Below are 13675 nucleotides of genomic sequence, written 5' to 3'. Positions count from 1 at the left end.
GTAATCGGAAAGCAAGGTGGGCAAAAAAAAACGGACGCCTTCTCCCCATTCAGACTCCACAACATACTATACAAAGGTAACAGCAATGCCGCTAACGTGTTCATACATGCACTCCACATTTGCTCCGAGTCAGTCAATTGGAATTTTTCAATCGGGTTTGGTCAGCGGTCAAATTGCGTGACATGGTGCGAGAAAAATAGTAAAAACGCGTAATAATTTATAGTAAAAGTGCTGTTTAAATTATTTTGTTTAATTTAAAAGGAGGGAGAGTTGTGTAAATTAAATTTAAACTAAAATTATGTGAAAAGTTGTCAGTGCTCTAGTAAAAGCAAAAAATGTGCGTAAAGTAAAATAAAGTGTAAATAAGTGTGCAAAAGTAGTTTTGTTGTCTTATGTGCTTATAGTGAAGTGCACAAATATATTTCGTTAAACGTGGTGCTAAACGTTCGTTCTTACTATGTTCGTGTGTCGCCGATTTCTAATTGACCAACAACGTAGTTCGAATAAAGAAACAAACAAACAATATGAATCAAGGAGAGTAATAGCATTTTTACTCTTAGTCTTAGGAGGTGAGTACAGGGTGTTTGTATAGGAATTACTTTATATATTTAAAATGAATTGAATATGTTTTAAAAATTCATATTTGCATATTTTTAATAATTTAATTGTTGTCAAGCTAATAACTAACTTTATCTTAAATTAGTGTTTCATTTTAAAAATTGGGGAAAAAAACTTTATAACACAACTGAATAGTTTAGATAAAGATTTAAGCACTTTTTTAATATATTTGCTATGGAAAATATTCTAAATAGTCAATTTTAACTTAAAACAAATTGTTCTTAAGTAAATCTTTTGAAAAATTAAATAAAATTTATATTAACTAAATTGGTAACATTTTTTTTATTTAAATTGTCCAGTTTTTATGTGGGTATATTTAAATCTCTAACAATTTGTTCAATAATCACTCAATAACTTCATTGTTTACCACTTTTTTTATAAATTTAATTGGAAAGATTTTTACCTCATACAAAACTTCCTTTTATATTGATATTGTATTAAAAATATTTCATCAATTAAATTTTTTCAAACAGAATATTTAACTTACTTAATACATATTACATATAATTAAAAAAAATCATTTACATATATGTGATCATCATTTGCCACATCAGTTTATTTTACATTTTTATATTAGCTTTATTACTCGAATTATCGATAGCGCAGGTCTCACCATATAAAACTTATTTTTCTCTCATAATAATGAATCATCAAAATTCATGAATCAGACAACTTTTATTTCACCATCTTTCATTGTTTTCAGGAACAATATTATTTCATGTATACCTATGTATGTTTTACATAACTAACTCTGTTTTTATTGTGTTGATTCTTTGGCATACATATTGCGGTTTTTCTGCAACATACATATGTATGCATGTATGTAAGCATTTTGAATTTTGGATTTTCATGTAAACATTATTAATTGTTATGAATATTCCCCAGCCTTTCCATTATTATTTCAATATTTATTTGCGAGTTTGGCTCTCATCCATTTTCCAATTCCCAAATTTATTATATGGTAATAATTTGCATGCGTGCAAAAAGATGTTTATACAAATTCACATTCACTTCAAATTTATTCAAATAATTAATATTCAAAAAGTGTAAGTTCGGTGATGGAATGAAATAATGAGAAGGAATACTAAATAGCTATTCTCGTGCTATACCACAAATCTATATATTACGATATGTATCATGGTTTGATGCGCTAAAATATCCTGGGGAACTCGGCTGTCAAAAGTTGTATACTCGTTAGACAGATTAAAAATTGGCATGCTTAGGAGATTTGATTTAATTCACAATTCTTGAAAGAGCGAGATGAAAAGTATCATCTGTTACATAATATCGTAAGTTTTAAATTATCCAAAAATTATAAATGATAAGCTTATAATAACACAGCATTTGAGCATGATTTCTGTTTGCTTCAGTTCGGTTAATAAATGAATAAACATTCAAAAAATTACAAAACATGGTGTTTAAGAAAAGCATTTTTTTTTTTTAAAGAAAAACTGGTTTTAGACTACCGTGAACACCCTAGACAGTGACAAATAGATAAGAGGAATATAAATATGTGTAGCACATTCATATTAGACAAATAACAGTGAATACAAGCAGTAAACTTTAATTCCTACAATTAAATATCCCGTACAATTTGCTTACTATAAAGTATATACAAAGACTGTGTTTTTCAAAACAACAAAAGTGGTTGACGAAACGGGCTATGCTTCGGTTTTACTAGTTCGTAAATTGTATGAGAAGTTGTATTCGAATAAAATTGTGTATATCCAGTATGACTAAATGTTCTGAAGATCAACCAATTTTTCACCATAATTAACCTTCTCTCACTAATAATTCGCGTCGAGTATTGGTTTTCGCAAGTATTTTATTTTGTTGACCAGTACAGACCAAACTACATTTCAATACTTAATAAGCTCATTGCTTTATGTGATTCTCACACATTGTCCAATATTTTCGATCAAAAGCAGTAATAAGGACAGGGGTCCAAATATTCGCAACCTACTAGATTGAATAGTTTCTGTTGGATGTGAATAATTTTTGTTCATGAAGTGGCATTTGTGATTAATATTCTACTAGAACAGTTTTTTTTTTTTTTTTTTTTTTTTTTTTTTTTTTTTTTTTTTTTTTTTTTTTTTTTTTTTTTTTTTTTTTTGTATATAGAAAATTGGAATACTTTTCGGCATGATAACATTGGCTAAGTAGCTTATTTTGAAAGCGTTAGCAAAATTACATCGGTTTTCATATACCATATATTTCATATGGGATTTTTTGATCTCTTGCAACATCTTTGAAAGCGTGATTTTCGAATGCAACATTTCTCAAACTCCCTCCCTTCAAACACGGTTTACTGATTTTTTCATGTAAACATTTCTTTAAAAGCTAAAGCTATTAACTGTAGTAAAGTACAACATGCCGAAAGGAAAAAAAACCGTAGGTTAACCCTTTGTTATAGAGCGGAAAAATTGCTATTAGAACATAATTGTTTCAAGGTTATATACTTAAATGGATTTAAGCTAGGTGTAAATTGAAAATAAGTAGAGTGTTTAAGCTTTTTTTCTTTCTCTTTTTAAGGAAAAAACATAAATATCAGGACCTTTTGTATATAGTACATTATTTCATTGTCCAAATCCCACAATCCTTAACGGCAAGCTCTTTGAGATACTTTAATGTGTGTAGAAAACATTTCTTTAGAGATAATATATTGTAAATTTGTAAAACTTACTTTCATATTTCGCAACCTGTATATATATATACATTTTTTAATAAAGGCACCGTCAAGAGTGTACAGCAGTGTGAGCTTTTTTCTACTACTAAACATATTTTAGTCTGGCAATTATGTAAAAATCAATATATTGTATATGTGAACATATGGTGTATTACATGACTAAAAGGTATTGACTTTTTTCAACTTACATTGAAATTTTATTGTCATTATCACTTGTGTCCACTACTTAACAACTTTTTCTTTGCTTTGCTTGCACACAAAAAGTTTTTTGCGAGCTCTATCCCAGTCGATAAAAGTGTCTCGCAACGGTAAGAGCTTGTATTTTGTACTTTTTACAGCCATTTAACTTTATATCAACCCATTAATGAACATTGTTGCCAAGCGATTTTGCAACAAACGTCAATATATGCCATTCAATTCATCCGCTTTCGCCTTCAAATTTGTTTTATTTGGTTATAGCCAAAGCTGTTTCAATCAGATCTTCAGAAAAAGGTAATAGCGAGAATTCACTTTCACAACAATATGTTTTACCGTCTGTATTATTTGAAATATAAAATTAAAGATTTTTCTTAATATCCAATGTCGACCACAGCAGCTGTACAGACTTATAGAAGATTAATATATCTCAACCCGCTCGTCTTGTGGTCGATCGCAACATTGCCAAGTAGACTGTCTGCTTGCTCCCGACGTGGCACTCCTCGTCATATCAGCTATTCTTTTGCATTTTCCGCAAACCAATGTTTTCAGTTACAGTTGTACGTAAGGACTTTTAAATGCTGTCCCATAGTGCCCTTCTACCGTGTTGCTGATGAGTACTCTCAGAGAGCAGGAGTGGAAGTCTAGTAGAAAATCGTTTTGCTGTCAGTTCTAATTATAGCTACTCCAAGAAGAACCATCCTTGTTTTTGCTGATGAGCGTGCTTTGTGCTGTACAAACGTAACGTCGCTTTAACAAGATATTGGTCCGAGTCGATGTTATGTCCTCGGAGCGTATATACTTTAAGGACAGTGGAGACGTGTCGTCCATCTATCACAACATGATCAATCAAGTTACGAACTTTTCCGATGACCGGCAAGTAGCTTGGTGAATTTTATTGCGCTGAAATCTGAATTTTTTGACGATTATACAAAGTAAAATTTTTAAATCGGTGCGGGCAGTTGTCATAAGACCGCTTCAGACGCTCAGAAAAGTCATCTTTGGTCATATCGTCCTCCCCTTCCGTCGGCGCTTGGACGCAAATGTGTGTTATGATCAAGGGTTTTGTTCTATTGTGAGGATTGTGACTGAAAGCTCATCCACCTAAGCGAATGCTAGAACTAGACAAATTAGTCTTATTTTCACGAGACCCACACCAAATTGCGCTCGTTGTTTCAACTATTGTACTTATTTATTTATATAGAAAATTTGGAAAGTGTATTCTACAGTTCAAAGCGGCGTCCGTCGATCATTTACTAGATTATGTTATTAATACTTCATTCGCATTAGTTTAGATAGCTCAAACCTGGCTCAGGCTTATTCGAGAGAAAAGGATGTGTGAAATATTTCAAAGCGATATCTCAAGAACTGAGAGAGTAGATCACTCATCTATAATAGGACATAATAAATAAATGTTAAATTTACTTAAATCATTACTCAGATTTCTTATGCAATTTATTGCAATCAATTTCGTGTTTTCTTTGCTTTGAAAATAATTACGAAAAGTTAATTCACAGTATCTCAATCGTGACACCATTTTCCACTTACAGACATAATGTACCTGTGCCAATAATGTAACGGTTTTTCTTTCAGCAACAAATAGTAATTAAGGACCGTAATTGCATTGAATCATTTGATTCAAAGAGTTTCTATTCAACGGCAATACTGATTTCATTGCAAATAAGATTTAAATGTGGAATATGCGAGTAGCAACCAATTTGTGTCAATAGTGTGTTGATTAACTTGTTTGATCCTGAAGGACACTTATGTCACTTGCTGTTAACAATAAAAGATAATACATGGATTTTGGCTCAAAAGTAGTCCCCACCTCACATAGCGTAATAGTTGGTTCATCAAACGTTACCAAACCTAGACCTAATCGATTTGTTATACGTACATTTTAAGTAGAGTTATCTCAATACATCAAAGTAATGAAATGGCGAAACTAATTTCCCTTGTCTTTATTTGCGTCATTCCATATTAAAAACAACTAAAAGTGAGATTATGTAAGAAGCATTACATTTAAACATGGTGTTTTGTCGCATTGGGCTAGTATGCTAGCTTGTTGAAAATTACTTACCGCGCTGTCGATAGTATTGTTAAAGTAGTAACTTTCGTTTGAATTTTTTCTTTGCTTATAGCTTTGACTAGATAGACAGATATGTTCTTACTTAACTCAACTAACTCTCCAACAACAATACAAATCATAAAAATGTATAATAAATGAACTATTTCAACGAGTAATCCAAATGAACCGTCATCAACTGTTCTCTAGTACAATGAACGAAGTCATTTATGGTCAAAAGAGTCAATGATCTTGACTCAAGAATGATTTGTCATACTGTTAACAAAAGCGATCAAAGATAGAGAAACACGTACTGACTTGTGTAGCTGAAGGTCTAAGTGTAAGAAATATGAGAGCATAGTTGGTTGAAACTATGCAATTTAATTATGCAATGAACACATCTTTTTCAATACCAGCTCCTAATATTCCGTTTGTGGGTGAGCTCATTTTCAAACATCTGAAGTGCCAAAAGAAAAAATATTTCTTGGTGTTAATATTGGAGATGTTCAATACCCTTTCTCTGAAATTTAATTTTGCTTCCTTCTTTGCTCTAATTTGCTCTTATGAATCGTTTTATTATATGGTAGGTATATTGATTGACATTTTAATATGCAGCTACCGTTTTGTGTGAGAATGAAGGAATATATAACCAGATTTTCATTGTACACTAAATACTGCTGAGCTTAAAATTACGAATTTTGTTGACGCAATTTGTGTGCAACACTAAAGTAGACAACTCAACTCCATGAACTCTAAGCAAATTAATTTTATGTCTCGAAAGTGTTACTTCTAGTTTGGTTCCGCTAATTAGCGCCAATCTGATTTCTAATATTTTATGCAGGACGATGAAATCACATGTAAAACAACACCACTTTCACTATTTATCGTTGCTGTTGTCACTGACTTCATTGTAAGCTTCGTGCATATGCATTTAATGCATAATTTCGTCCTTTTGGTTAAACAGACGCGGTAGCGAAGTAAAATGTGAATTACTGTGAAAAGTTGTTATTAAAAAAAATATCAAGGGGATTACTTTGAGTCAAGTAATGCCAATTTTTTTTAAGCAATGCAAATGCAAACTAGTTGGTTCACTGGATGTTGACTTAGTCAAAAAGAAGATGCGAAAATATAATCGTTGCCAGATCTTTAGGTAAAATACACAAAGTAAAACTTACATCTGAAGCGGATAATATACAAACGTATGTTTCTTCATATTTTGATATGACCCACAAATAATTTGTAAGAAAGTTCACTATAGTGCTAATAAAAAAATAGGCTGAGTTGAGATAACTGTATTTAATAAATCCGATGAAATGGTTTCAGGTGTTGGAAAAAATGTATATTAAAATTAAAAAAAAAAAAAATGAATTAGAAGGAATTTAGCATTTAATTATCGATGAAATCTTGAATTATTTACAATCATTTAAGCTATCTTGTAACCTTTTTTTCGTATTCTCAATTCATTAACTCATTTTGCTTCCAGTTCGAGAAATTTATATTTAAATCAAATTAGATACTCTACGTCATTAAAAACTGTACCAAATAGGCTAAATGTTAGGGGTACAGTCTGAAAACATTAACCGAAAAATGTATGAACTGATTAACTCTTGACATCATGAGACAGAAAATGTTTTATGACGTTAATTCGCACACTGATCGATATATTCGGCATAAAGTCTGCTAGAATAACCAATTATTATAGTTATACATCTAACTACATATATTGTATTCAGCATTATATACAGACGCAATTTTGCTAAAACATCTTCATTAAGACATCTGACATATTAATCGATATACAAAAAGTCAACCGGAGGTTTTATTTTAATTGTATAGGCAAGTGGAAGCAGTGACCTGATTTTACCCGTTTTTGATACAGGGCTTTCTTCGAATCGCAATACTGAATTGCAATACTCTCAGATTGACCGATATTTTCAGTTGTGCACCAAATTCGGTCGAAATTGGTAGAGTACTTACTGATAAATTATTAAACGTCTTCGATTGGCGTTGGAGTTCTTTGGTCATCAAAACTAGTCAACATTGAGAATACTGCTTATAGATGGTTTTTTACAGAGTGACTGTTGAAGCTATTTAGAAATCTTAGCTTGGGCAATGAAGATGTCAGTAAATATGAAAATTGTGTTATTGTTTCACTGACAAATAGCTATTACACATTTGAGAAGGAAATCACGTAATGCCAATCGAACTATTTGTACATGGAACAGCCACATACCCAAACTGATTTATGTATACGTATATGCTTTTCTATGTACTTCTATATATATTCAAATATTTATGAGAAGTTTCTTTTGAGTTTGTTTGGAAATGTCCAACATGGCTAACTTCAGATGACCATAGAAACAAATACCATTAAATTCGAAAACGGAAATACTTGTATGACACAAAAACAATCAAAATTGGACCGCAAAAACTTTGTTGTTAAAGCATGTGATGTAAAATAGTATTGTAATTTCCTGCTCACAGTTGTACAGTTTTGTTAAATATGGTATCCGTCAACTAAAAAGTGTGTTATTATCACCCAATTCATTAACCCGCACGTTGGCACCATTTTAAATTCCTGTTACAATTCACTTCTTTATTACAAGCCGGAATATATGCATATAAATTACAAATTCTGAAAGATCGAAATCAAAGTTTAGCAGTGAGCAGGCTTTTTTAGTTTTGCTGTCATAAAGGATTTAAACATATATATTTAGTAACAAGTAGGTATTCTTTCGAGTATCCTTTAGAATATCCATACCAATATGAATGTTATTATTAGATAGTACTCTCAATAATGATGCTAAAAGTTCTATAATTCGATTAAATTTATGCCTCGTTAACTAAGTAGTCTAGAATGATATTGAAAATCAGTCTTCGCTTAACAGTACTCAAGTAGATACAGTTAGTGCTGTGGTAATAAAACAATACATAACTTTGAACAAAATATCCACCAATGATTAGACTGATCACTAATAAATAAGTTATTAGTTAACTATTTACTGAAAACTTAACAAAGTAAGAACAATAAACAAAGTTCTCCATACAAAAACTAGATCGGTCAATTTGTATGGCAGCTATATACTCGTATATGCTATAGAGGTCTGATCTAAAAGACTTGTTCTAAGGTTGGAGCGTTATTTTTAGCATACAAACAAGTTTTTAATGTAACGAATTTATTTAGATTGCTCAAACTATAAGGCAGCTGCAGTTATAGAGATCCGATTTACAAATTTTTGCAATAGTTTAGATAAATTTTGTGCAAATATATAGTATTTTCAAACATAAAATATTTTCCCGCAATAATTCATTTGAGCATTCAGTATTACATCAATATGCTTTAGCCGTTAGATATCGGCGATTACAACAAATGAGCAGTTTCTTGGAGCGAAAAGATGTACGCAAAAATCCAAGTAAATACTAGGTTGTCAAAAGAGTCGAGCGGTATTTTCGCTAGTTGGCGCTGAGAGTTTAATTCGTCGCATCGGGTCATGCTATACCTTTTTGGAAATATCATTTCACGGGCTAACACTTGTTTGATTGATTGTCGTTTCCTTTAAGTCGTTCGTGAGTTATAGCGTTGCAAACATGGAACAAAATAAAGAGAAAATATGGCATATTTTACAGCACTACTACGATAAAAGCAAAAATGAATCTCAAGCCGCCCATAAAATTTGTGCAGTTCATGGACCCGATACAGTTTCCATTTAAACCGCGCAACGATGGTTTCAACGTTTTCGTTCTGGTGTAGAGGTGGTCGAAGATGCGCCACGCTCCGGAAGGCCTGTCGTCGAAATTGCGATAAAATCGCTGAATTGATCGAAAGAGACCGGCATAGTAGCAACCGTAGCATCCGTAACATCCGTCAAGAGCTGGGCAACAAACCGCTTTAAAATAAAATAAAAGAAAAAATACCGCAAGACTTTTTTTGACAACCCATGTATATATGATAAGTCAGTGACCGTTTCCTTCCAGGCTTCTTGGTTAATTACTTAATTAAATTCAAATCAAGTGGGCGTTAGAACTATAAGAGTAAGTGATTTCAAAATCTAAAGGAGCAAGTCTTTCGACATTTTTTTTTATTCATCGTTTGATAATACTTATATATAAATATCTATTATGTATAATTCTTTATATATTTTACACTAAGGAGCTAAAAATAGGAACGTCTTATAATATATAAAATATTTTCACACGTTTACTAGAAATATTGTTATTTGCCTTTTGCAAGATCTTTCAGCGAAATATATCTGAGAACTCGTTCACAGTTCTTGAAAAATCTACGAAAATTTGAAGGTAAAGAAATTCAATTTGTTCATTTAAAAAGTTCTTTCAATAGTTTGCAAAAATGACTTACCGTTTTGTATTTGAAACGGAAAATATTTTAATGGCAAGTGAAAGAGATGATAATATCTTACTAATCAATATGGATGTAATTTCTGGCTTAAAAGAACAGAATTTTAAAAGAAGATAAAATTACTATTCGTTTGGGTTTTAAACTTGAAGTTTGTGTTTTTAGACGACAAATTTCCTTGCACTTTTCTTACACTATGCGAATAGTATACTCATAACATACTTTGAGAGGCTTTTGTCAGGTGTCTTTTTTTATTGCAATAGCAGATTTTTTCTGTTTTATATGTCCACATTCCTTTCTTCGTTGCCCCTCTTTTATTCCGTACTTTTTGACAAATTTCACTGTACTCAGCAATGCAGGTATTAGCGTTTTTTTCTTATGTGCATGTGTAGGTATACTAAATGAACAAGCATAATACATAACGACCATTTTGCAACCACATACTGCGTCAAGGGCATTGCTAGGCCAAGAATGTGCTTAAGTGCAATGGCAGTGGCAGGCACGATCTTGAGTTTTGTTGACTTTACGGTTGGCGGCTGACTTTTACTTCCGGTCAAAATACCGGCACTTAAAGGACAATATAAGTCAGTAGACAAAACAATAGAATAAGGCATCACAAAAAATTGTGCATTAGGTTGCGTTCTTCAACTTCTCCCACTTATTTGACCATTTCTACTCACTCCACGAAGTTTCTATATGCAATTGTTATTTATTATTCTCTACCATTTTACTATTTACCATTTATGTAAACTGTCGTTAACTTAAAATCGATTCGCTGTTCTACCATATTGCCGGTTTTAACTGATGAACGTAATATACAAGTTGTCAATAAATATTGTTAATCTACTTAGTTATTAATTAATAAAATAATATCTTCAACGTGAAAAAGTACAAATTATTTGAACTAAACTGATTTATTTATTATACCCTGAACAGGGTATAATTAAGTTTATCACGCAGTTTGCAACACCCAGAAGGAAGCGTCGGAGACCCTTTGAAGTATATATATAAATGATCTGTAGGTATGTTGAGCAGAGTCGATTCAGCCATGTCCGTCTGTCTGTCCGTCTGTTTGTCTATATATCTAAGAACTAGTAACTCAGTTTTTAAGATATCGTTGGAAATTTTGCAAACGTCATTTTCTCTTCAAGAAGCTGCTCATTTTTCGGAACTGCCGATATCGGACCACTATAACAAATAGCTGTCATATAAAATGAACGATCGGAATCAAGTTCTTGTATGGAAAACTTCACAATGTATCTGCACGAAATTTGGTATAGATTATTTTCTAAGACATAAGATTTCAGCAATAAGTGTGCGGTGCCACGCTCATTGTCCAATTTTCACACCGGTTCTCATAAAACCTTGTTATACGATCTTGGAGGTAAAATTAAATGTCTCCGTCGTAATTAGTTATGGATTTATTGTGCATTTAGTAATTTTGAAGAGTGCCGTTATATGTATAGGAAGTGAGCGGGGTTATCTCGCGATTTTATCCATTTTCACACTGTCGGTGGATGTTCTTATAAGATTTTAAACATATTAGAGGGCGTAGCCAAATCCACTTTTTAAAAAATTTTTACCCATAGTTGTCCTATAAAGGATTCTTACTCCAAAACATCACTCATAACTGTAAAGTTTATTTGAGAGTACCAGCAACTGAAATATAAAATATCATTTAACAACAAGAACAAAGAACATCATTCCAACAATGTTTCATTTGCATTAATACCCAATTTTTAACTTGTGTATTAATTTAGTATTATTAACTGCTGAATATTTCTAAATATATATGTATCAATATCGAAACTGTGGCGATGCACATCTCGTTTGTCTATGTATATTTACTGTACAAGTGTATTGCATAATCTCTTAAAGGTATCAACGATGAAAATCGATGTTACTTACCAACATTTTATATTATGTATATATATGAAATAATTGTAGAGAAACGCACTGAGTTATATGTTAATATTTTCCTAAAACCACACCTACATCTATGTCTATATTTGTGAGTGTCGTGTTCCGATTCTTTATTGTCAAAGAACTAATTGTGCTTTGGGAATTTAATTTGTTATACTTCCTATTTGCCCAAAAACCACAATTTCGCAATTTGTTTCACTTCAGTAGAAATGTTCGAGTAATTATTTACATTAATAATTTAATTTCAATCATGTGTGCAAATGCAAATAGCTTTTAAATGTATCTGGTCGATATAACTATACTCGAGCTAATTGCTAAATATCATTAATAATAATATAAGTAATTAATAAGTTCGTAACTATTTTGAGATAATTTATGTTCTGCGGTTTTAATGGTAATTAGCTTCATGAAAACAGTGGTATACTACGCAGCATGGTCCACTTGCAATTGCAACTAAAATTTCTCACTTATCTGTGTATAGCGCTGTGCTATCTTCTGGTTATATATATTTGTGTTACGTTATAGGGCTGGGAACCCACCATTGAAAAAGAAAAGCTAATGAAGGACGACAAGATCGTCATGGAAATTAAACTAAATTTCCTAAACAATAAAATTTCACACGATAACTGAAATCGGAAAACAGCTATAATGTGAGGCTATGTACCTGAGATGTACGAACCCTCCATAAGGAACTGGTGAAAGTCCTTATTAAATACAGGGCTGACTCTACCATACAGAAATGAGGTGAACATCCATCCAAGATGTTAAAATCGTTTTCGTAAAAAAGCAAACCCCGAGAAAGAATTGATCTTTAGCCCTACATCGGACAAAAACCTGTGTCTTGTCGACTTCGTCATGGCGCCGAAAATGGTTTTGTGTACCGCCAGATTCCCCTACCGTGATATTCATAATAAAACATACCCTTAGAAAAAAATAAAAAATTTAATTGATCGTACATTGCATATATATGTCTAAGTAAATTCAATGTATATTTGCTGTTATAATACACTTTTAAACAACTTAACATTTCGTACGACATTCCTCTAACTCATTTCTTTATATAAGTTAAGTGTATAATTAGCTAGTAACACATAAAATAATTAAATACTTAATTCAAGCAATCAGCAATTAAAACCTCATCATTAAATTCGAAAGTCTGCATTGGCTTTTAATAAGAATTAATTAAATAAGTAACATAGTGTTGGTGAAATTAGCACAAAGTGTCTTGCAGTTACTTATGACCCTTAACGGTTGAAGAAACGTGAGTGAGACCAAAACGTAAGAGGTGCACATTTATCAGCAACAATAATGCCGTCCTCCTTTCTCATAAAATTTTGAATTTATTTTACCTTTTTCGTTTTTCATTATGCAAATGTGGGGGTTATTTTCTCAATACTTTTTCAGGTACATTTGTTCTTGTCTCAAACTATTTCTAATTAGGAAAAAAGTGCAGCTTTTTTCACACTTCTGAAAACGTAAGGGAGAAAATTTGTACATTGAGTAATTGTACAATGAGTCGAAAGTTAAATTTTTGAGCTGCACACAAATGTTCGCTCTTTCTTAATATTTAAACAATATATTACATATATGATTGGTGATGATGTATGAGGTACAAAAACAAAACAACAAGGGAATACTTTATTTGTATTTGTCATATTAATAGTATGTAACATTATTGAAAATAGTTAAAACCGAGTCGATATCACAACTCCCATGTACTACAAATCTTTCGCCAAAGAAGCCCTTCCTTAGTTGTTAGAAGTTATTTCTTTAAATCAAGTTTTTCTACTATTTATAAAGAGCAAGTTAAATTTGTTTCGTGTTTTTTTTTTTT

General features: G+C 31.7%; 1 long non-coding RNA gene across 1 annotated transcript in view; it reads left to right on the top strand.

Annotated features, from left to right (window-relative positions):
* The first annotated feature begins 322 nt into the window (after positions 1-322).
* LOC108967419 overlaps positions 323-13675 on the top strand; it is a 74333-nt gene continuing 60980 nt past the window's right edge. Inside the window, exon 1 of the long non-coding RNA XR_001993259.1 lies at positions 323-569. This is a non-coding gene — a long non-coding RNA (uncharacterized LOC108967419). The remainder of the gene's footprint in view (positions 570-13675) is intronic.

This window comes from Bactrocera latifrons, unplaced genomic scaffold (assembly GCF_001853355.1).
Source record: "Bactrocera latifrons isolate USDA-ARS-PBARC rearing strain unplaced genomic scaffold, ASM185335v1 scaffold_0, whole genome shotgun sequence".
Lineage (NCBI taxonomy): Eukaryota > Metazoa > Arthropoda > Insecta > Diptera > Tephritidae > Bactrocera > Bactrocera latifrons.
Note: the sequence above shows the minus strand (reverse complement) of the source record. Positions and strands in the feature narration are given on the sequence as shown.